The following is a 22,572-nucleotide window of genomic DNA, read 5'->3' as shown; positions in this document are numbered from 1 at the left end:
CTAGCTAGTGAAGCAAACAGTTGCCGAGAATTGCTGAGTAAGACAATAGTGCTGTAGGGAATATATTTCCTTTATGTGTCCATGATACCTCCAGTTATATTTGCATGGGTGTGATGCATAAACTAAGCCTGTCCAGCAAAGAAATGTGAATGTGTGTACATAAGTTATTAAGGAAATCTAATAAAAAATAAAGGAGATATTTAAGGAAGGAGGGATCAATGACATTGCTCATATCACTCTTAAGCCTTTGAATAAATAAATGTTTTGGCAGTACTGATGAGCTCAGATGATCTAAAACCACTGGGTTTTGGAGCCCTTGAAATGTCAGCACACAAAAAAAGAGTCAGATTTTACTGATATTTACAGTGGACCAAGTCCAAACTAGAGTTCTGGGGACCTTGAAACTGCAACTGTGCAGAAGGAGATGTGACATGATACCTATTCATGCTGAGAGGACCTCAGATAATTTCTGATAGTACCAAACTAGCAGAACCTGACATGACACTGAAATGTTCCTCCAGGTCTGATTTACAGCAAATGCAGAACCTCATTCCAACACCAGTAAATAGAACAAATGTGCCACACTACACATCAGGGAGGAATTCATCCCAAGAGCAGAAAGTTGTCTTCCAGGAAGGTTGTACGGTACTGGAATATATCACAGAAAACAACTCATACAGGGAGGTGAGTTAATCAGAGAGTTAAATAGCTTCAGTCACATTTGAAAAGAAACAGAAAGAATGGAATCAAACTTACAGAAATAAATCACAGCTAAATGCATACATGTATTCACGTGCTCACTTGCCTGTGTACACACATTGCTCATTGCGGAGACTCCAGCTAAAGACTCTCCCTCTCTCAAGCAACATGAAGGTCAGATTCTGTTCACTACTTTATCTCTGTCCCTTCACAGCCATTCCTGCTCTCTTCCAGCTATCAGTCTTGACTGTCTCGTTCCTGATTTGCCTCAAAACCACCTCTGCAGGTCTTCTGTGCTGCACCTCATATTGATGGTACCTCATCCTTGAAGTGATCCATCCTATTTTGCAGAGCCCTTCTTAAGAACCACACCCACCACAAGCCTAAAAGAAATGGGCTCTTGCGGGCTGATGATTGCTTAGAAAATTTTAATATTAATAGTGAGGGCCGCAGTGCCTTCTTTTTAGTAGCAATGCAGAAATATTTTGCAAAAGCATACCAGTCACTCCACTGGGCTCTCTCTCCGAATGCTGTGACTACAAAAGGTTCTAATAAATGCCCACAGCCGTGTCTGCATAGCCGCAGATTGCTCTCTGTTAGCCCAGGGCTCACGGCATGTCTAAGGGAAAAAGAATATCTCATGCACATGTTTCTTCAGCCTCTAAGTCAGATCCTCTTTCACATTAAACAACGTGCCTTGTGGTACCATGACCCCAACCTAATGTCGTTGGAAAGACTATTTTTACTTATGCCAGCAGCGTGATGAGGCACTGTAGCATACAGCAAGCACGTCAGTAGATACTCAAAACATTAAAATTCTTTTTCCTGCCCTCCCTGCTCTCCTTCTTCACAATTGCTCTATTTTCCCACTACTTTGTTTCAAAACCCAGTGTTTTTCATGACCTATGAGAAAATTCACACGTCCAGGACTTCCTGGAGCGGTGTTAGTGAACGCTATCCCTGCTCCGTATCACAGCACTTCTTGGCATTCCCTCTGTGGCAGAATACCTGAAGACAAAGCCCTGTAGCTGCACACGGCAGGCTGCTATAGGTAGATTCAAATTCCCTAAAAAATAAAAATAAAAATAGGCCAGTTCCACTCACAGTTTACACAAAGAGTAGTCCAAAATGTGGTTCAAGTTACAGGCACTGTAGTAGTGCACAAGCCAGAGAGCTGAAAGTCTATCTTGCTCATTAATTTCACCACCTATGTGGTCAAGATGAAGAAACAGTCTTACTTTGCTAATCTTGTAATAAACAGCATTTGCTGTGGTTAAGGTGTGCAGCAAAGTCTGCAGCTAGAACTCAGTTAATAATTCAGGTGGTGGCTCAGCCCTGGCAAACCCTGGATCACTCTCACATGTCTGTATCAGCTCCGCAGATCTAACAGGGGGAAGAAGTAACAGATATTTATGGTGTCACCAAAGTCAATAGACAGACCTCTAAAATACACCCCGGGAGCAGTTCTGTTGAAGGAGAAGGTGATATGTTAACATTGACAGTTTCTAATCTACCATAACTATTCTCTACCTAAACTTTTGCTATGCCGCAATAGCTATAAACAACATAGATAATAAAACTTGCAGCAAGGTTTCAACAGCTCATCCCTTTGTCTTAAAGCAATAATTTAAAGTATAGATCAGGTCTGAAAGCTCCCTCATCTTCGTCGAAACTCTCCTCTGGATCTGAACCCTATGACTGAGGCCATATTTTATAGCGACACCCGTGTTTCACATGCCACTGGCTTTAATTGTACACTATGTCCACCAGACATCTGGTCAGAGGGGCGGGGGGTGAGCGCACTCAGAGGCGATTTCTTGTCTCCTGCACCCAGTGCAATTGCAGGCTGGCAGTAAGGAGAACTTTAACATAAATACCAAAAAAACCCCACCCCAAACCAAAACCCCACACACACCTAAAAACCTCTTCCGCTTACACTGGCTGTGTAACACTAAAGACCAAAACTGACATTACAGGGCAGGAGCAATCTGCTGCTCCCAGGCGCTCTGTGACCAGCGAAGGCCTTAGAATGGCTCATTAGTGCTTTTTCAATAATGGATTCTGCATCGCAAGATTAATTGCAGCCATGTGCTCTGTCACACCCGCCACAGACTATTTAAGTTAACAATCCAATCAATAACCTTTTTCAAACAAAGGCAGAGATTATCTTGAGGGGAAAAAATAAGCAAAGACTCCTTTTTTAAAACAAATGTGAAATTATTTATACAAAGTAAAAGGAATTTTCACCCAGTTTCCAATTCTTTCCCTTATCTTCACGGTGTAGTGTAGTGGTGGGCTTTTTAATCAATAGCATAATGAGAACCCACAGGGCTCCTGGCTATATCACATCAGAATTTATTCCATAAACTATTGAGGACTTTAAACAACTATAAATATATATTACAGATATAATGATCTATGGCACAGGAACCCCATCCAAATAATGGAAGTTTTACATGCAAAGAAACTGCAAAATATCATCCTGCTAAGACTGAATAAGGATTTCTGTGACTACTATCATCATTAGTCAGTATTATTATCATTATTCATACAAAAGAAGGGAAAAGTAACTTGTAATTCTAATAAGGGATATGATTTTATGTTTATGATATAAAAATTTAGCCCTTATTTGTCTAAGAAGGCACCCTTACAGACATGCAGCGTCGACAACAGATGGATTAGAAAGGGCCCTTGAAAACCCAAACCACCCAAGCACACTGAAAGGCTTGGCTCTGCCAGAATCCCAGGGCTCAAGGAGCTGCACCTTTCAGAAAAAGACCGAATGTTGCTATGGGATGAGGATGGAGAGCTCTTGGCATTTTCCTGGCCCTTCCCATCTTGCAATGTCACGGTGTTACAATGCAGGGACGTACACCTGTCTGCTCAAATGGAGCTTCTCATAAACAGAAGCCTTCAGCCATGTTTGTGAGTGAGGATCCGAGGCACCACCTGCCGCAGTACCTCTGTGATACAGGGAAGCAGGAGTATTTCATTATAGACAAATATAACAGCTTTCCTGGCGGCCAGGGCAGGGCTGGGTGTCAGAGGCTGCAGGTGAAGAGCTCTGTCTCGCCCCCCTTGGCACAAAGCCCTGCTGAACCCAGCTTCTTAAGAAAACAGACAAACCAACAAAAGAGGAAGCCTCACTCATAGGCACCGTTGGGTTTTATTACTATTAGACAGGAGAGGAAATATTACCCCCATGAATTTCTACATATCCTGATGGAAATGAGAAAGCCTGGCTGTTTCTCCCGGTGTGCAAGGCACTGCGCTCCAGCACTGCCAGCTCCGCTACAGAGGTGGTCTGAAAGGACTCGGGGGTCTCAGTGAACGGGCTGGTCAGTCTGATTTGGTCAGAGACCAACTTTCCTCTAATCTAACATGCCGTGATGTGCCAGTAATTGTGGAAGAATTAACACCTTTAATAATTAATGGAGCTCTGAAACCATTCAGCTGTAGAAGAGCTTATAGTTCCTACTATTTCATTTCCTATAGTCATTCTGGCCAGCACGGACCGAGCTTAAACCGAGCCCGCAGAAAGGGAAGGGGCACTCTGCTGCATTAGCACCCGGGACTGGCAGCCAGCTGCACTCCGGAGGTGGTGGTTTTTTTCTCGGTACTGCCAGTTCCAGTGGGAAAAGAGACATAAATTACAAGCGATTGCTCAAATGTTCAGCACCGGTAGAAGACAGCCCACTTCAATTGCTCACCCATGGGACAAATAAAACCCCTGTGCAAAAGATAGTGGTTCAATCCCAGTCGTAATGAGGCAGGTATGCTTGGAGTCAATGGGAACTGAAAGCAGGACAGACCTGTGTTTGAAAGCAATGCTGGAGATCTTGAGGAAGATGTAAAATGGTGGGGTGTGGAAGGTGACGCAGCTCGGTCTCCTGCACTACCCTGCTGTTGCTTTAGCTGTGCAAACACCAAAGGGGGCAGGGGGGCAGCGAGCTCCTGCTGAAACACCGCTCATCTCAAGGCGTTCCCCAGAAAATTTTGTTTCCTGAGGAAAGTCCACCCACCAGCTCAACTTGCTCCCCGTTTTGACTCTACAACGCCACACAATTTCCTCTGAAACCTTTTTAAGCATTGAGAGCATCAGCTAGGACAAGCCAGCCTGGGCTACCGAGGGTACATCGAGAGTAAAGCTTGGCTCAAAGGCAGCTCACACGCATAAACAACACGAAGGCTCTGTGCACACACAGACTCACATGCACCCGGAGAGATTAGCTGCAGACAAGGCAGAGTAACTCTGTCTGGCACGGGGTGGCAGGAGGAGCTGGGAGGGATTCAAGGGTGATCTCCAGAGCACGCAAAGAGAGAAGCCAGGAGCGAGTTATTCTGTGCATCCTAATGGTTTGTCAGTCTAATCACTTTCTCCCCACACACCACCCCCTTGGTAGCAGATGCCATAAGTCTTACAGGAAAACTACTTGAGAAATGTTTTAAAACTGTGATTTTTACTGTGATAGGTTTGCGTGTGCCTTTCCCTGTGTCACCCCCCTTTCTCAGCCTGCACAGTCCAGCCACACATATCTTAGCAAGGAGAAATGAAAACCAGAAGTTACAGATTTTAAAAGCCTCTAAAAACCGGTGACAATTAACTGTGGTGTGTAGATATCGCCACCCCGGGGGGAACACCCTGGTTTGGGCTAGTGGTGCTGCAGCCAGGTCCTCTGCTCTGGGCTCAGGTTTGCCAGAGGGAGCTCTGCCGTGGTGCCTGCTGCTGGGTGGGTGTCCCCCTCTGGCCAGGCACACCTGCCCCTCCAAAACTGCCTGGGACAGGCTGAAATCTGCTCACCTGGGGGTCTGGGCAGATCTGGGGCACAGTTTTGCTCCTCTGTCTTCCCCTCAGAGGCTGTGCACCAGGGATTCAGGCACACACCTGACACGCTGCTTGGTTCACTGCAAAGATGCTGTGATAACGCAGAAGCAAGGTGGCAAACGGGGCTCTGCACATTTGCAACCCAGGGGATCAGAAGTGGCCCGCAACGTTAGAGCCAAAGGAAACGCCACACACCCACGATGTCCCGTGTCAAAACCAGCCAGCACTCCGCTCCCTCCTGTTCCAGACCGGCCCCCGTTAGCCACTGTTGGCTGCTAGACAAAATGGCTATTTCTTGCCTGAGAAAAATAATGTGGAAGCACTCAAATAACCTCGTACTGAAGCATCAGCTTGTTAATGCACTGGTAAGTCATGCCAGCACTGTACAATTCCTGGGGGTGAATTAGGTCAGAGTGACCTCCAGAAAACCCACCAGGCTGCATCGCTGCGCGCCGCATTATGGGTAACAATCTGCTAATTGCCAGGAGGCACTTGGGCTGCTTACCAACACCAACAGGAAGGAAACCTGCCTGCAGGCACCGCACGGACTCCATATGCCGGGGACATAGCTCCTAATAACAAGAATAAACCCATTTATAGAGCGCAAACTGGCCAGGAGAATGGGCACTGCATGCTAATGCTGCCCAGCAGGTACACCTCGCAGGGGTCGGCTGACTGAGTGCCCCCCCCAGCAATACCGCCCGTGCAACGCAGGGCAGGTTTTGCATTTGGTTGCACAGTGAAGCAGGGGTGAGGTAGATGGAGATGAACGTGCAGGAGTGGGAGAAAGACTGCTTATCCAGACAAGATGAATCACCACAACCTGGAAAGCCAACATCCCCTTTGCCCGGGGGACATTTTCGTTACCCTTCAACAAACTGCAGTGGAAAAAAACCTCCGGCATGGCTCGGACCTCGTCACTATGCACTGCAGGCTCCCCAGCCAGGCCAGCTCACACACCACAGAGCTTTCAATCAACTGGCAGGCTCACTAAACCCTTTCAAAATGAGCAACCAAGCAAAAATACTTGGTCATAAACACTAAAAATAGGAATGGAGGACTGGGTTTTGTTTTGCTTTTTAACTTGGTGAAGCCAGTTCTTCCCAGTGCATTAAATCCACCTCCCTGGCAGCCGATTTAGAACATCTCCTCCCCCCTGGGAGAGCCAAAATCCCCAGCTATAATGAGAGGAGTGGGGTGGTATTTAAAATGCTAGGGAAATGGCAGCCTGAATAGCCTTCCGCCAGAGTGTTACCTTTGTTAAACCCCCCCATAAAACAAGATATCAGCTCTGCCCCTCCTCCCCTCCCTTTAACCTGAACAAGGACTCCGCTACCTGCTCGAGCCCACATCTGCCGTCCAAATACCTGGTCCTTCCCCAGTATTCCCAGAGTTAAGCTGCCCTGCTAGCACAGACAGACAGACAGCAGCACGCCCGCAGGGGTGCCTAGCACTGCCCAGCACACTATGTTATCAAGGTAGCGCTAGAAAAGACCAGCTCCAGCATTTTCATGCTGACCCGACAAAGTGTGTCTAACCCGAGCTGGCAGTGGCAGTAGATGGGACACGTCGTTTCCCTGGGGCACTCCGACCAGGGCTTCTCTGCTGGGATTATGCGGGAGAGTATGATGGAGGCAATGCTTCACGACGTGGGCAGCTCTTCCCTGAAAACAGGCCATGTACACCCAGTCAGTTCGGAGAGCATCAAGACAAGCCCTCTGCACGGCTGCAGTCCTTTTCAAGCACCGAGGGCCGTGGGGAGAACTTCAGAGGTGATTTCACCCATGGGCCACGAAACAGCCATCCCATAGAAGCAATTGTTGATTGAAAACAGGGTAGGCTGGGCTTACGTTGATGAATTAGGAAAGAGAAGGACAGAGTATTACTAATCTCTGGACAAACCTTCTTTCTAGAAAGATTAAGGAATTACTGTAGACTAATTTCCTGCCAGCACAGTTCAAGAAATTTCAAATCAAATGGCAAACTCCAGGAAAATTATTTAAATGTCATCATTTTAATATTAAATAAACTTAACTACGCAGAAGACACCATGCCATTGCATAGGCAGTGACTTCACTGCTGTTACATGAGGTAACCATGGATCATTCACGTAAAGAAATTCTGCACATGGTGGGTAAATGGTTGATAGTCAGGGCAAACACACTGCAAATGCAAGAGGTCTGACTTCCCCGCACACACATAATTTACACTGTTGCTAATATGATTGTATATTCAGACATAAGTTGAACTGCCTCGCTCAACTAAACAGAAACAAAACCAATTTGGAGCAAGTTACTTCAGTCCCTCATTGATTTAAAGAACCCTTTCAGCTGCCAAATGGGCAGCGTCCTCCACGCACACTCTCCATTGTTTGTAATGCAGTGCCAGAAGCTGGAAAAATCCCATCATCTACTGATTTCTTCCCTTCTCTCTTAGTTAAACCCCCTGTTTGGTTGGGAATTTCTACATGCCAATCAAGGTTTCATCAATAAGGCAGCCAGTTTTCACTTCCCCATCAAAGTCCCAGCAACATCAATATCTAGAGGGAAGTAAGAGCTATAACTGCACCCTGCAGAGCACCAGTATGTGCTCAGTAGGAAGGAGCGAAATGTCTCAGTTTACTCTCTAAAAAATGCAGTTTCAGGGTGATCTAAACATCTGAGCAAAGGATTGAATTTGAATGAAGTAGTTTCAGTCAAAAGCAAATGGGAGGGGAGAAAGGGTTAAGGGGTGGCAGAGGCAGAAACTGATTTTTCAGAAAGGGTGAGACATTTTGTGCCAGCGTTTCACAAACAAGACGTCGGATTTTCATTTTGGAGCAGTACCTTGCTTCAAAAGTGAGCTCGATGTAATTGTTTTTAAGAGAGGGAAAAAATACTCACAAATTAAATGTTTCATTCAAGCCTGCCTGCACTTGGCAGTGGGAAAGGGTCATTTCATTGAGGAAAAGAGAACATGTTTCGTTTCAAATCCAACCGAAATCTTTTCTCCTCACCATAGTATTTTTCAATTTAGTTATTTAAACAGCCTTTTTGAGTAACTGTCCAACAAAATGCTGCCAGAGACACCAAGACGATAAGATTTTTTTGTTCGGTTTTCACTGGGAAAACACCAGATTTAAATCCACTATCTCTTTTCTCAGAGCTCACCAGACCTTTCACCCCAGATCAGCCAAGTCAGAGTGCAGGCATTCTCTAACCTGTAACAAGTGAGTAGCATTGCTTTAACCTACACAAACAATACTTCATAGCAGCTAAATATGATATCAGATTAAACAAGAAATCAGCTAGTTCCACAGCAGTGGACACAAATGTCTCATCAAACAGTTGACTAATCTTGCTAGTTTTCAGCACCGGAGGAATTGTTTAACAGACCCTGTACAAAAATAGAATATTATCGTATTTAATGTCAGAAAATTATCTTCCACTGTGCTATGGGGATCTGTGATTCTGACCCTGCGCTTAGCTGGCTGCTACATTGGCTAGCGGGACAGTTGCTTGATGGTTCTGTTAAGGGCAAAGAGGTTGGGAAGTCCTGTCCTACAGGCTGCTCTGACCAGGTTCTGGGCATTCCAGCTCCTCTCACCTTGAACAGTGTTCATCACCTGCCATGTTCATTGTTAGGGGGGATCCCATCACCCACGAGATGGTTGGCAATGCCCAGTGATAGCTGCATTGAGCCTAATGGGGACTAGCTCTTCTTCACATAATGCCAGACCTGTAAATACATAAACGGTCACAGAGAAATCTAATGGGTGCAGATGTCCTTGGGAAATTCTCCATTTTTTTTCTTTCAGATAGCAAAGTCCTTGGAAAATCTCACCCTTAATAAAAGTGAGGAAGGAGCCTTGCAGAGCTAATTATTGAAGAGGCTGCCCTGGCCTTGCAAGGGAAATGAAGCTCCCCCACCCCTTCTCTGGATGAAGGAATATGGGGCTCTGGACCATCTGGATGTCTGAAGACTACAACAGCAATCTGAATTCAATTGACAGAGAGTTTGTGGATGGTTAAAAACTCTCCTAAGCCTTCCAGGCTGATGGACACATTCAAAGACACAGTCGGTGTGGAAAGACCTGAGAAGAGCTGGGACCTGTTCTTTAAGAAGCCTGAGCCCAGTTATCCCAGCAATGGATGAGACCTCTGAGCCAAGATCTGGCTGCAGAATCCACTGCACTGTAAAACAAGTTGTTGACCCTAGAGGAAAGGACTGGAAAGACTTCAGTCTTACATTTAAACCACCCCCAGCACAGCACTGATGTGAAGCAACGATGATTGGTACCAACGGGGGAAAATAAATTTCTCAAACATAGGCTTAAAACCACCCTGTGTAAACTCTACCATACAAAGTGCTACATGAACTTGAAAGCTATGTCTTACTGGCTATCTGACACTAAAATAAAAGTACCTCTTTAGTGACAGCACAGCTTTCAACTATTTCACATCCAATGACTTCTTCTCACCTTGGAGAGCTGGCCTCAATATTGACTCCTGAAATCATCACATGAAGAAGTTAATGGCTGTTGGCTAATGAAAGAAATCCAAATTGGTATGCTAAGTCTTGAGCAACACTTGACAAAACTCTCATCAGCATTATTTAAAATCTCTGATCTGTTCGAAAAAAAGAAGGCTGTACCTGAAAAATTTGGTCACATTCATTCTCTTCCTGCAGTCCACAATGAAGCCACCAACACTAGGACACTAACTGCAAAGCCTGAGAAACATATTGAGAAGGGGCTTCAGTCCAAGCAAAAAGTGACTCTTCAACACCCGTGCAAACCTAGAGATAGACTAGAAGGTCTAACTGATAATTGGTTATGGAAGATGAACAGTGCTGAGAAATTAAACTCCACTCTGAAAAAAAACCCCACTCAGCATAAGACATTGAAGGGAGGCTATGTCTGCTCCTGCTCAGGTGGTACCATCCATCAGCTGGGATCCTAAAGAAGGAGCATCCCTCTGAGCTCCCCAGAGCAGCTGCCTCTCAGGCAGGCAGCAGTAGTTCCAGGAGCCCACCTCCCAGCCTCAATGCTCAAAGCGTATTGCCTTTTCCACAGCAGTGCCATAGTTGGTTTGTAGGTCATTCAGAGCTACCACAGCTGTGTTAGACAACATCAGACAAAACTGTTTCTATTTATAACCTGGATGGCAATATTAGCCACAATACTCTGCTCCAGAAATCTGTGCTTTTTGAAAGGTAAATGCCATCCTTTTCCCATCATGGTGCACACACCATGGAATCATGAAGAATTACAGGCTGCAAAGACAAAATCTCATCAAATAACAGATGATATGGTAAAAGTTTTTAACAAACAGAGAAAAAGCATTTGTTGAAACAGCAAAAAATGCAGTCAGGTCTTCAAAAATACACTGATGAAATTAAGATGCCACAGATGGGTGGCTCTCATCTTAAGTCATTAAAATCAAAGATAGGACTAAACTGTGGCAACTGTCCAGCTTTGGTGCAGCAAAGGAAATACAATTTTACAATAATTTCCAAGAGACAATGGAGATCTTAAACAAATCAAGCCACAGTCTGGACAAGCCCAGCCAAAGCTAAAGGGAGTAGTCACTGCTTTTACGTGCTCTGCTACGTATGCTTTATAATAGTTGAAGTCCCACTCAGCCATCTTCGACGCTAGGGATGGGATGGGGTACTGAGTTCATGTAATTGTTACTGAGCATTAAAAGCTTGGTTTTAGAGAAAGGGTTATGGTGTTTTTTATTATCTGTAGGCTGATGGATCTGATTACAATTAGGGTTCACAGCTCCAGGATGCAAATTTAACCAGATTCTTTTTTCCTGATTCCATGCAAAAGTTTGGAATAAACCTTAAACCAGTGCAATATTCTAGTTCAGGTCAAAGCAAAGAAGCTGATGGCGTTTTCAGCCCACCCAGAGAACTTGGGATTCCAGCCCTCAGCTTTGCCAGCCTTCAGCTCAGTCTCAGCACAGGGAAACCTGGCTTTGGGGGCATTCATTAGCTGCTGCAACGCTAGGAGACTTCTACTCCTTTCTCCTGCTATGTCTGACTCTCAGCAGCAAGAACCCTTCTCTAGACAGAAAAATAAGGTACCTTCCTAGCCACCATGCCAACATAAATCTGCCGTGGGGCTTAGTGAACAGTGGTGCTTTTTCTGTTCAGATACTAACATTGCAGATATTTCTGCATTACTAAAATTTTCTTTTAAAACATTTCTATTTTCAGGCCTGTGCCTTAAAGAACAAAAAAACCTCAACCGACCAACCAAACAAAAAAAACCACCAAAACCCCCTCAAACAACAAAAACAGTCACAAAAATGTTCAAAGTAATAAGACTTATGCAGAGATGTTCTCTGGAGTCTGACAGCCTGTAACAATAGCTCTGCTGTGGTGGGAAGGATCCCATTCATCTAAACAGGGTGTTGACAGACATCCATAAAGGCCAATTTCAACGTATACTTTCACTCCTAGCTACCTTAGCAGAAATGTCTAGCTCTGCTCTCTGCATCCATCACACTGGGGACAATGAAAATGACAACTGACTTAGAATGGGAGATGGCCTATTGAACAAGAAAAACGCACTGATGCCACAAGCAGTTTCCTTCCTTCCTTCCTTTCTTCAACTTGCCTTTCCTTGATTTTTCAGCATTCAGCTTAGCCCTCAGTCCAGCCTCTGTCGGGTCTCTCTGTCCTATGCAGAAAGCTCAAGAGGAGATAGGAGAAAAACAACAAAAGCAGCAATGGCCAGGGGCTCAGGATCTGTCACGACATAGACAGATCCTGAGCCCCTCCTCTCTCTGCTTTGGGGCAGGAAAAGATTAATTGCTCCTGTGAAATCCCTATGGAAAAGTAGTTTTGTAGGCCTGTAACTCAGATTATTGTAAGAATATCTGAGAGCAGATCACAGAAATAAAATTGGAAGTTGCTAGAAGAGGTTTTAAAACCAGCAATCCTATCACTTAGTATGGGCTCTAAGGAGAGCATCATAGCTCCCTTCTCAGCATGGCTCAGAAATACGGTTGGTACCTGACAGCTTTTCAGCTGCCTCTTGTCCCCAGTGCCCAACAGGTGGAAAAGAAGGAAAGACCCTTTTTTTTTTTTAACCACAGAACAGCTGAGGACAACCCAGTAAGGAGTCCATGAGCTGCTCTATCAGATCCAAACAGGTTCCCAAAAGCCACAGTGACTGAGGACAGCAAAAGTAGCTGAGACTGCCTTTTGGTTTCCTCCTTCATTCACTGAATCAGCCAAAGGCCTTGCACAGGTAAAGATAAGGTCTGAAGGCAAGCAGTGAAGTTTTCAAGCCATATTCACCTGAGGAAAGTGCGAAGAAACAAAACACTAACAGAAATTAAAGTTACACATGTGAAAAATAAAACTGTATATGGGAAGTCTCCAAAAGAAGACCAAGAATAGTTAAATCTCTGCTGCAAAGACACACACTCTGTCACACACCACTGTTAAAAACCATCCCATCTATACAGTTTTGTACAATTCTTATATTGCCTAATTGGATTAATTTCTGACGTGTTCTTTAGGACTTATTTGCCATTTAATCTGCTGGGGGTGGGGCAGTTCACCACACTGAAGGATCTGTACCCACATCAGAAAACATCTTAAAAACACCTCAGTTGCTGTTTTTGCAGGCAGCTGTCAAAAAGGGCCATCTATAGCCTCTACTGGTAGTGGAGAAATTGATGGAAAGGCAGAGGAAAGGCAACAGAGCTTCATAAAAATGACAGCAGGCCTATTAGAGAAGAGGACACACAGTTTCCTAAAAAGATGGAATCTCGCCTGACACAGTATTTCCTCTTTCTGTTTCCACCCTATACAACCATACTACTGATCTAATGTGTATAAAAGGGAGGGTTTGTGCCTGCACTATGAAATGCAGCAAAGGGAAGCACAGTTTCCAGTTACTCCAGTTACTGGATTAGAAATGGCATAGGTAGGGTCAGGACTCCTTAAGGCAATGTCACTAAAATCTGTATGAAAAACTCTCATATAATTTAGACTCCACTTCTGAATCTAAATTAACTTAATGCAATTCTATTAATCTCATGGAGAAATTTATTAAAATACAAATACATTTAGGAAGATCCCCTATTATCACCAAATGATAGGAAACACTCTCAAAATGAGTCCTACACAAAAGCAGTATTTTATTTCCTGCCTACCTTCACTCTAGCAAGCAACAGGACCAGTTTCTGTAGTCCAATGAATGGAGAAGAGAAAGTAAAAGAGAAAAAGGAAAAGAATTCTTGGTTAATATCATGCCTCATTAAGAAATAAAAAAAATCCGGGGACAAAAGTCATAATTTACAAAACAGAGAAGTGAAACAAAATCAACAGAGGAAGTTTTATTTTAAGCTTCAAAGAGAGTATTATGAACAATGGAGAGCTTAGAAAAGTATATGTACAAGTATGTTATTCAACCATGTATTTTAAAAAGAAGATTATTTGCACTAAAAAAGACCTTGTGGAATTGGTTTGATAAAGTAATATTTACAGAGGAATATACAGTAGGGACGTTGGAAGCAGAATTTTTATTTGGAAGGAATATTACACAAACTGAACACAGACCCTACAGTTTTCAACTCTTCATTACATTTGTGCGTCTTATCTTGGTGAAATAAAATTTGATTATTTTTTTTCCTCTAGAGGCAGTCCACCACTGCAAGTTCAGAAACCAAAAAAAATGAACAAAACAAAACCATCCTGCTGAAGAGCCCAATTAGAACTTAAATTTTGTCATTTAACTTACTGGGAGAAGGACTCAGGTCTACGAGGCATCTTACATGGTTATTTTTGGCCCTATGTGTTAATCTGGGAAGGAGCAGGAGAAGGCAAAGGGAGAAGAGGACAAAATCTGCTGCTACTGACACATCAAAACCTCTCAGTGAAGTGAGCTTAAGTTTTAGGTGTACAAGAAACATGATGCAGGATCAGGGTCTCTGGCAGCTTCACCTAGTCAGGATGTATTTTTGCAGACATCGCTTTTTTCACTCCAAAAATCAACATAAGCTACATTAACAAAACCACTTCTTCTATCTGTACCCTGGGTCTATATCAGCAGGTACATCTGGCACCCCTGTTACAGAGGAGAAGCTAATCTCAGAGCCAAGTCCAATACCCTTCTCCTACAACACAAGGCTATCCTGCATCCTTGCTAGACTGCATCACACATGACAGCGAACAGTCCTGCAGTATCTGCTGTGAGCAGATCTGGCAGCTGACAAAATCCTCCAGTCCTTGTAAGAAGCAGAACACCTTATTTCACTGAGAAGATGACTAACAACATAGAACTTGGGATGTGAATGTCCCTCACCACTGCCTCACAGGACAATTTAGGATTCTAGCTGTGGGAATTCACATTCTTCTCTTGCTGAGTAACCCCTGTTGCTTACTGCTGACATGCAGGTGCACCTGTACGCTTTTCAAAGTCCACTACCGCTTAAGAAAGGGCTGAAGTGCCCAAGGTTTCTACACATGGCATCATCCTTGACTCCAACAGGAAGCTCCATGCCAAGACCACTTGAACATTTAGATATTTTCCTTACAACCAACTCACAATCAGCTGTGAAATTACCAAAGCAAAAAAATAAAACCAAAATCAACAGAGTTGTCTTCCTTTTCTAAACCCCTCTTTCAGCAGAAGTATTTCACAGAGTTGCTCAAGAGCAAACCTCTTTTACTGTGCAGAAGAGACACATCAATCCTACTGGAAGAAGACAGTCCTTTGAATTGGACACAAAATCTGGTAACAAAAAAATCCAGCCACTGAGCTTGGTCTTTGCCATTTCAACAGGTTTTGTTCAGATTTGTGCCTAACACAGTACAGCAAATTAAGCTTCAAGCATCTAACAGGATAATATTATTAAGGAGAAAGTAAACCAGAACAATCTTCACTTACCACATCCAATTTGCAAAAAACAAAGATACCCAGCACATGTATGAATGGCTTCTTTAAAGTAAGAGAGAGAGCAGAGTTGATCTTTATTTTCATTATTTAAAAAGTTTTTTCCTTAAAGTAAATATTCAGTCTTTATTTTACATTAAGTGCTTTTAAAATTTCATGTCTTCACAAAATTGCATTTAAAATTTGAAGTAAAATGTATTTCAAACAAAAATACTGTGCAACTTCAGCACTTCTTTTCTCTCTTAAATATCGAAATAAATAAAATAGTTATGTCTTTTCAGTTTGTTTGTTTTTCAGTCAGTTCTACTGTAGATCAATTCCAGTTTGACCTGGGTTTATACACAAGCTTAAAAGAAAGTGAAATCAAGACTTTAAAAAACTTCTTTGTATTGCACCAGCTTAGGGCATCCCCAAAACTTCTCTCAACAGTTGGCAGCCAACTTCCCACAGTCCAGGCTCGTGTGCCAGATGAAACACGGGTATGGAAGGGTCAGGGCAAGGAGAGGAGAAATATCAAAGCATCCTGGCTTCTCTCGGCCTTCTTCTGAAATGTCTTGCTTGAAGGATGCTGGAGTCCATGAGGGCAGGGATGACTGCAGAGGGAAAGGCAATACAAAGTAAAACTAAACAAACTCAGACAACAAAAGCAAATGTTCAGAAAAAACAGAAGCACAAACCAACCTTCCAACATTGCTTGCATTCTAGTTCTTTGAAAATATAGCTCGACAAACTCAGCTTCAACTGATCATGGGAGCCGTAAGTGAATACAAAGCAAACAAATAGGATATGGAGGAGCATACCCAAAAGAAAGACACCAAACACTGTCAATCTTACTGTGAACATCATTAAATAACCTTCATCATTCAGTTTAAATGGCTGTGTCTTCACTAGAGGTTAAGAACTTTCCTTATGAAATCCTGCTCTGATTACCTTGCTATATTACTAATTATTTGTACAGAGCCACAAGTGTACGCAGAGTTGCACAAAAGACACTTTTAGAAGTCTGAACGATACACATAGGGTGGCAGCAATGTGATAACTTCTGGAAATAAGTGAAAGACTGCATTTTGCATTGCATTTAATCCATTAATTGACTAAGTTACATACTTCTAAGGTCCTGAACAGTATTAGAGAGCCAATAAAAAAATCTCTTTATTTCCACAAAATGCAAGTGCCTCCCTTCATGTCTTCCCCACAAATCTCGTATCAGTTCTGGACAACACGAATGTCCAAAATCTTAGGAGATGCCAGTGACCAAAAGAATAACTCAAAGACAGGAACTGGTGCCTACCCCTCAACAGGGCTATCAGAACTTGAAATCGCAACAGCTGGGGTTTTTTTTTTCTAAATGTTATTACAACTTGTCTTCTCTGAAATTGGCATCTTAGTACTCATGGAAATACAGTCTGGGACATGAAAATAGTTCCAACCCAATTTCAGTTTTCTACAGTATTTATACAGGTTGGGGTTTTTTCAACCCTGGTAGATATCTGGCAAAGAGAACAAAGGTTGGTAGGGTTTATTATAATGGCTCAGCCAGCAAGAATTCACCCTGGCTACATTCCTGCACTGTGAGGGTTTGTCAAAACTACCCTATGCCAGCATGAACACATGCATGTGCCTCATACTTTACATATACTTATAGCTACAAATATTATATAAATAAGAAAAAATAATGGAGAATAAGAAATGGGTGTTTATTGGAAACATCTACATATGTTGCAGCACAAAACATACTGGGTGGATTTTGCAGTTTTTATAGTAAGATGACTCCCACTGGGGTCAGTACAATGTTTGCTTGAGGAATTGATTCAGTTAAACTGCTTGCCATGGGGAAGAGGCAAATTGCATGAGGAGCCAGGCTTTGAAAACTCTGTGGTTTAATGGTATTTGAAATACACTTTCAGGGCCCATCTCAAAATATCATTGCAAGAATTAAGCAAAGAAAGGCAAAGCAGGCAGGAGAGAACACAGTGGTGCCCTGGCACAGCCTGGACCCAGCAGCTCTCTGGGCACAGTTCTCATTCGCTCCATGCATAAGCGGGCAGCAAACTGAGTCTGTCTTCAATCAAGGGCCTACGCTGAGGTCTGTAAAATGGCAAACTGGAACTCAAAATGAATAACTAATGTAAAAGCTCAAAGGCAAAACAATGCGGGGAGGGGATTCTAATAACATACTCTGCTGAAACAAATAGCCATCTCAGAGCTTGTCTACACCATACTAGCAAGCATATTAACAGTGAGGTTTCATTGATTAAAAGCAACAGCTAAGAAAGGCCAGTGCTAATCCTTCTCAAGCCAGTGGCAAAGTTCTCTCTGGCCCTTGTTTCAGTAGCCTAGGCTAATCATTTATGACCTTACCACGTATGTACAATGTTATTCCAAGCATCATCACAAATACAAGAAATAAATACCCAAACCACAAAACTGGGGGGCACTCGGGTAGGGGGAAGAGATGCAGAGGGAAGCAAAACAGATCTCAGTTCCATCTCTCTTCTGCCACATGCCTCACAGCCTCCTTTTACTTTTTAACTGTTATGCCATAATCCGGTATTTTCATAAAATTTTCTCAATGTATATTATCACGCTTAAAATTTTATACTGTCTTCATGCAAGAGCCGATTCTGTCCCTGCTAAAATGTCAACTAATTAAGTGCCACCAAAGGGAATATGCTACGGATCAATGCACACTCTACATAGCCTTTCTTCTCCCTAATCAGCTGCTCAAGCAGCACGTCACTTCCTTATTTCTCCTGCTCTGATCTGTGAATCAGAGCTTGCAGAAGATGGCTCAGGAAATTATGTCTTTTCTAAGATCCTTTAGTATGGAGCAGTAGAAAGGTGCCTGAGGAGACAGCTCCCTTGATTAAACATGGAAAAGTCTGAATTTAGAGCCTGAAAGGAAACATCCCTTTATTCACACTTCACATTGGAGCTGTCTTATTTTGGTACATGGCTTGTGTAGGAGCATACGTTTCAGGAGAATCTTTGGACAGCCTCATGCTAACCTTCCTCAAATAAGAAGGGCGTCTTTGGAGGAGGACTGGAAGAACCAGGCTTGTGATTACTTGAAGGACTGCGCCTTCAAAGATCTTATGAAGCTCAGAACAGCAGTTCTTATTGAACTGCTGAAATCACTGGGGAATACAGAGCATCACATTCCTTTCTGATTTCAAAGATGACTCTATTTTTTAGGTACAACCCGGAATTCACATTGAAAACTCTCTTTATGCCTTCCTAGTTTGGTTTGGGACTTACATGTCTTTGAAGATACAATTGACACTCTGCAGTTCCCTCATTTCTGACCTGGCTATGCCAGCGTCAGGCTTCTCTCTTCTTTTTTTAATTAATAAAAATAAAATTAAATTTAATTAATATTTTTTTAAAATCATGAAAATGAAATTTCCTCCTATATATTTTCTGCTCATTAACATTGCCATCTTCCCCTCGTCCATCTGAGAGGTTCTCGAGTAGCAGAGCCCCTCAGCTTTCTTCTTACGAGCTACCAACCTTCTTTCCCTGTTCCTAGCCTTCACTCAGGCAGTACCTGGCCCTGAGAATATTTAATTTTCATATCAACACTCCATTCAATATTCACTGTTCACACTACTGTCCAATCTAGCTTAAACAAGTACTCTTTCAGCTTCCATCTCTACCTCTTAATTTCCTTGCCATGATCGATGCCTTCCTATGGTCAGTACCACACTGCTCAGCCTGCTGAACTAAACTCATTGGTTATCTCAGCCTAGTAAGACATCCAAGGACTACTCTGCTCTCCATAATGATGAATTTATTTTACCTTCCTTCCTCTCTCAGGACTAGATTGAACCAGTGACCACCCATATTCACATTAATGGTATAAATAACGGTGATGGATATTTTTCTATGCTATCTGTAATAAATGTCAGCTGGCAATTTTTATGCACTCTGTGAACTGTTGTGGCTTCCTTCTGAGGGTACTGCGCTAGTCGGTTGTCACAAAGATGGGTGGTTAGGTTGTGAAAGGATTAAGACCGTATGCACTGTTATAGTAACTGCATTTGTGAAACTAAATCAAGACTTAATGAATTATAGGCATCTGATTATTGTTTGTATTCCAAAAGAGCCCAGAATGTGTTAGGCATGGTTCACAAAAGATGGTATGGACTCCACTTGGAAAAAATTATATTTAGAGTATGCCTATTCTGCAGCTCACGCAGTGAGTGGAGCTCTTCAGAAAGACGTACCAGGGTAGGTTTCAGCTTGCTAGCTCAGGTGCTGCAAGGACTACAGTCAGCACAGCAGCATGGAGCTCAGGATGGGTTGCAACAGCATGCAAGAAGCTGGGTAAATACAGCACTTAGTAAATGCTGAGCTGTGTGCTACCATCCCTGCACCGGTGGCCAGGTACAGCTGGCTGGTTCCAGGTGTATCAAGCCTACACATCTCAGGAAGTAAAAGGCAGACAAATGAAAACTGAGCTCTCTTCAAGTCCTTGATAATACAAGTCTTCATTATTCCTATGAGCCTTTCCCTGTCAAAGCATACTCTGATTCTATTTTGAGGAACAGTGGGTAAAATTTAAACTCTTTTCTTATCCTTCTAATCTGTGTGGTGTGACTGCTACATGGATAGAAGAAGTAGATGCAAGATGGATACAAGAAATCATGTTGTTTGTTTAGTGTGGATTTGGCACATTTCTAGGTTCTTGCTCCCGTTCTATTTTCCATTGTTCACAGGAGCATGTCACAGCATAGCAAGAGAAAGAAAAAAAAATTGTATTTAAAGGGAGACAATATAATACTAATGCCACAAATGTAAGTGCAGGGATCGAAGGGCAGGAGTAGCAGAAGAAATCAATTTGAACTTAACTTTTTAAAATCTGCAACATTTCACTTTTGTGGTATTTCTTTCAGAACTGGGAACAACTCTATTTGTGGATCAGATTCTGCTCTCAGTTACATTAGCATAAATTTAGACAAAATCCCCTGGACTTTACTGATATTACTTTTTGCTTACAGTAGGGTCAGTATGGAACAAATGAGCCCACAATACCTCACACAAGGGCTGATTCCACCCGTTCTTGGTTGGGAAGTGTCTTCCATCTTGATTTCTGTTGCTTTTTATCTTAATGTCTTCATTACCTGTATGTATGTATGTGTTGTGTACATACATTTCTGATGTATGTCTACACACACACACACACACACAGAGAAAAAATTATACAGATAGGCAAATTAGGTCCTAACTCTTTCAGGGATTTTGGAAAACCAGATGCCTGTATACCTGTGCCCCCACCCTGGAAACCATCTGAACTTCGAGCTTTTAGTAAATAGAGAAGACTGGCAAAATATTGTAAATTTATCTTGTGTTATTTCAGAGAAAAAATGACTGGTTAAAGTACACTTCTCATTGACAGCGTTAGGTCAAAATATCATCGATTTGATACTTTATCAATTACAATACACCAGCAGGAACAGAACAGCAACTGAAAAGGATTATCAGTATGGGGAAACCTTAAACAAGGCTTTCTCCCAGCAGATGCGCACGGCTCTGGCATGCATTGTCCTACAGTATACACACAGAGAGGTATTTTGTAATGTTTTGTAACACCATTCTGAAGGCAGATTGTTAATGTAATCTAGACATCAGTTAGCATATATTCTGGATTTATGCCCATGTACCTAACAGCAGAATCTGGTCACTGATTATTCCATGTCTAAAGTGAACAATAAAAAATTTAGAGGCTGGATCCTTTATCTTTTTCAAAAAAGTTTATAGGGGAGAAAAGAACATTGAAAGAGCTCTCATAGATAGTATTGAGCACCCCAGCAAAAGAAACAGGAGAAATGGAATCCACTTGAATAGACTTAATCCATGTGTTAGAACAATATATACACAAAGTTTTCATTGCAAGGCTGAGGTTTTTGGTATCAAAACCACACACCTCCAGTTTAAAGATTAGGCACCTGTGCAGATAAATGTCTATTTTGCCTCCGATTTAAATGAGGTCATGATTTCACAGTTTGGCATTATACACATCACTAAAAATGTATCAACTTAATCTTGCCCCTGTTCCAGGGAGATTTTTGCCTGCATTAGGACAGCAAATCATAACCTACACACTGACTCCTTTTGAACCACTTCTCTCTGTACACGAGGCTGGATCCTGCTCCCACAGAACTTCCATTAGCTTCACCAGGGGTGTGAATGTGGCGCAAACTCATAACACAACTTAATCCATGGGATTTACTTCTATAACAAAGCTCAGCCAAGGGTGTGTTGAAAATCCAGGGCACAGGGATTTCACAATTGAGTGAAAGACATTTCAGCTCGGACATACCTTTCAAATCCTGCTGCATGTTTCCTCCTTTCTGGAAAAGTCGCTGGGAAGGGAGTCACTCTCTTCTCCATTGCCCTTGGAACTTTAATGAGTATTGCTTTGGTTTATTTCAAGAGAAGCTATTGAAAACCAAACAAAGTGTCTCACAAGACACTACAGAGAGAAAAAACTGGGCGACACAGGAAAAAATGCTGTGAATTAAAATTTGAAAATGGAAAGAAAAGTATAGGTGAGGTATTTTTCCATATAATTTCTTCCATGATTCTGCTCCTCCATCTGTTTTGTCTTTGATGTCTATGACTTGCCATTCATATTCCAACCCTACGCTTGGAAATTGTTGTCCATGAATTGAAAGGTGAAGGAAAAGAAAAAAAAAAAAAAAAGTAGAACGGAGTGAAGAAGACATGAAGGGGTGCAGGGAGGAAGAGATCTACTGAGTGTAAAGATGTCCAAAGGAGGGATGGAAATGTGTTCCCCAAGGTCATGGTCTTCAATGGTGCTGCTTGTATTTTCAGGCTGTTAAAGACAAGCGTAGCAGGTGTACAAGAAGAGCCAAACTCCACATGCTACAGTAAGTGCAAAATCTCAAAACGCAGAAGCCATCACATCAAGGGTTTCCTTGTCCTCCAAGAGTCCGCCCACAGTGGTTCTCTAGAAACAGTTCTATTATCAAGTAGACATCCATTGCTTTTTTGTGGGTTTTTTTCTATTTTTATTTAAAAAGTAGTTTTTCTAATAATATATAGAATATATAAATAATAATAATTAAAAAAAACTATTTGGGTTTGCTTTCTGCTCTCCAACCCATCTGTATTTTTTGTGGTTTGC

General features: G+C 42.5%; 1 protein-coding gene and 1 long non-coding RNA gene across 3 annotated transcripts in view; both read right to left on the bottom strand.

Annotated features, from left to right (window-relative positions):
* DPF3 (double PHD fingers 3) overlaps window positions 1-22,572 on the bottom strand; it is a 163,642-nt gene that overhangs the window by 4,889 nt on the left and 136,181 nt on the right. The window lies entirely within an intron of this gene.
* LOC121091166 lies at window positions 13,849-22,515 on the bottom strand. Its single transcript, XR_005828851.1, has 2 exons — window positions 21,745-22,515; window positions 13,849-16,015 (listed from the first exon to the last, which is right to left on the bottom strand). It is a non-coding gene; the product is annotated as an uncharacterized LOC121091166 (long non-coding RNA).

This window comes from Falco naumanni, chromosome 7, assembly GCF_017639655.2.
Source record: "Falco naumanni isolate bFalNau1 chromosome 7, bFalNau1.pat, whole genome shotgun sequence".
NCBI lineage: Eukaryota > Metazoa > Chordata > Aves > Falconiformes > Falconidae > Falco > Falco naumanni.
Note: the sequence above shows the minus strand (reverse complement) of the source record. Positions and strands in the feature narration are given on the sequence as shown.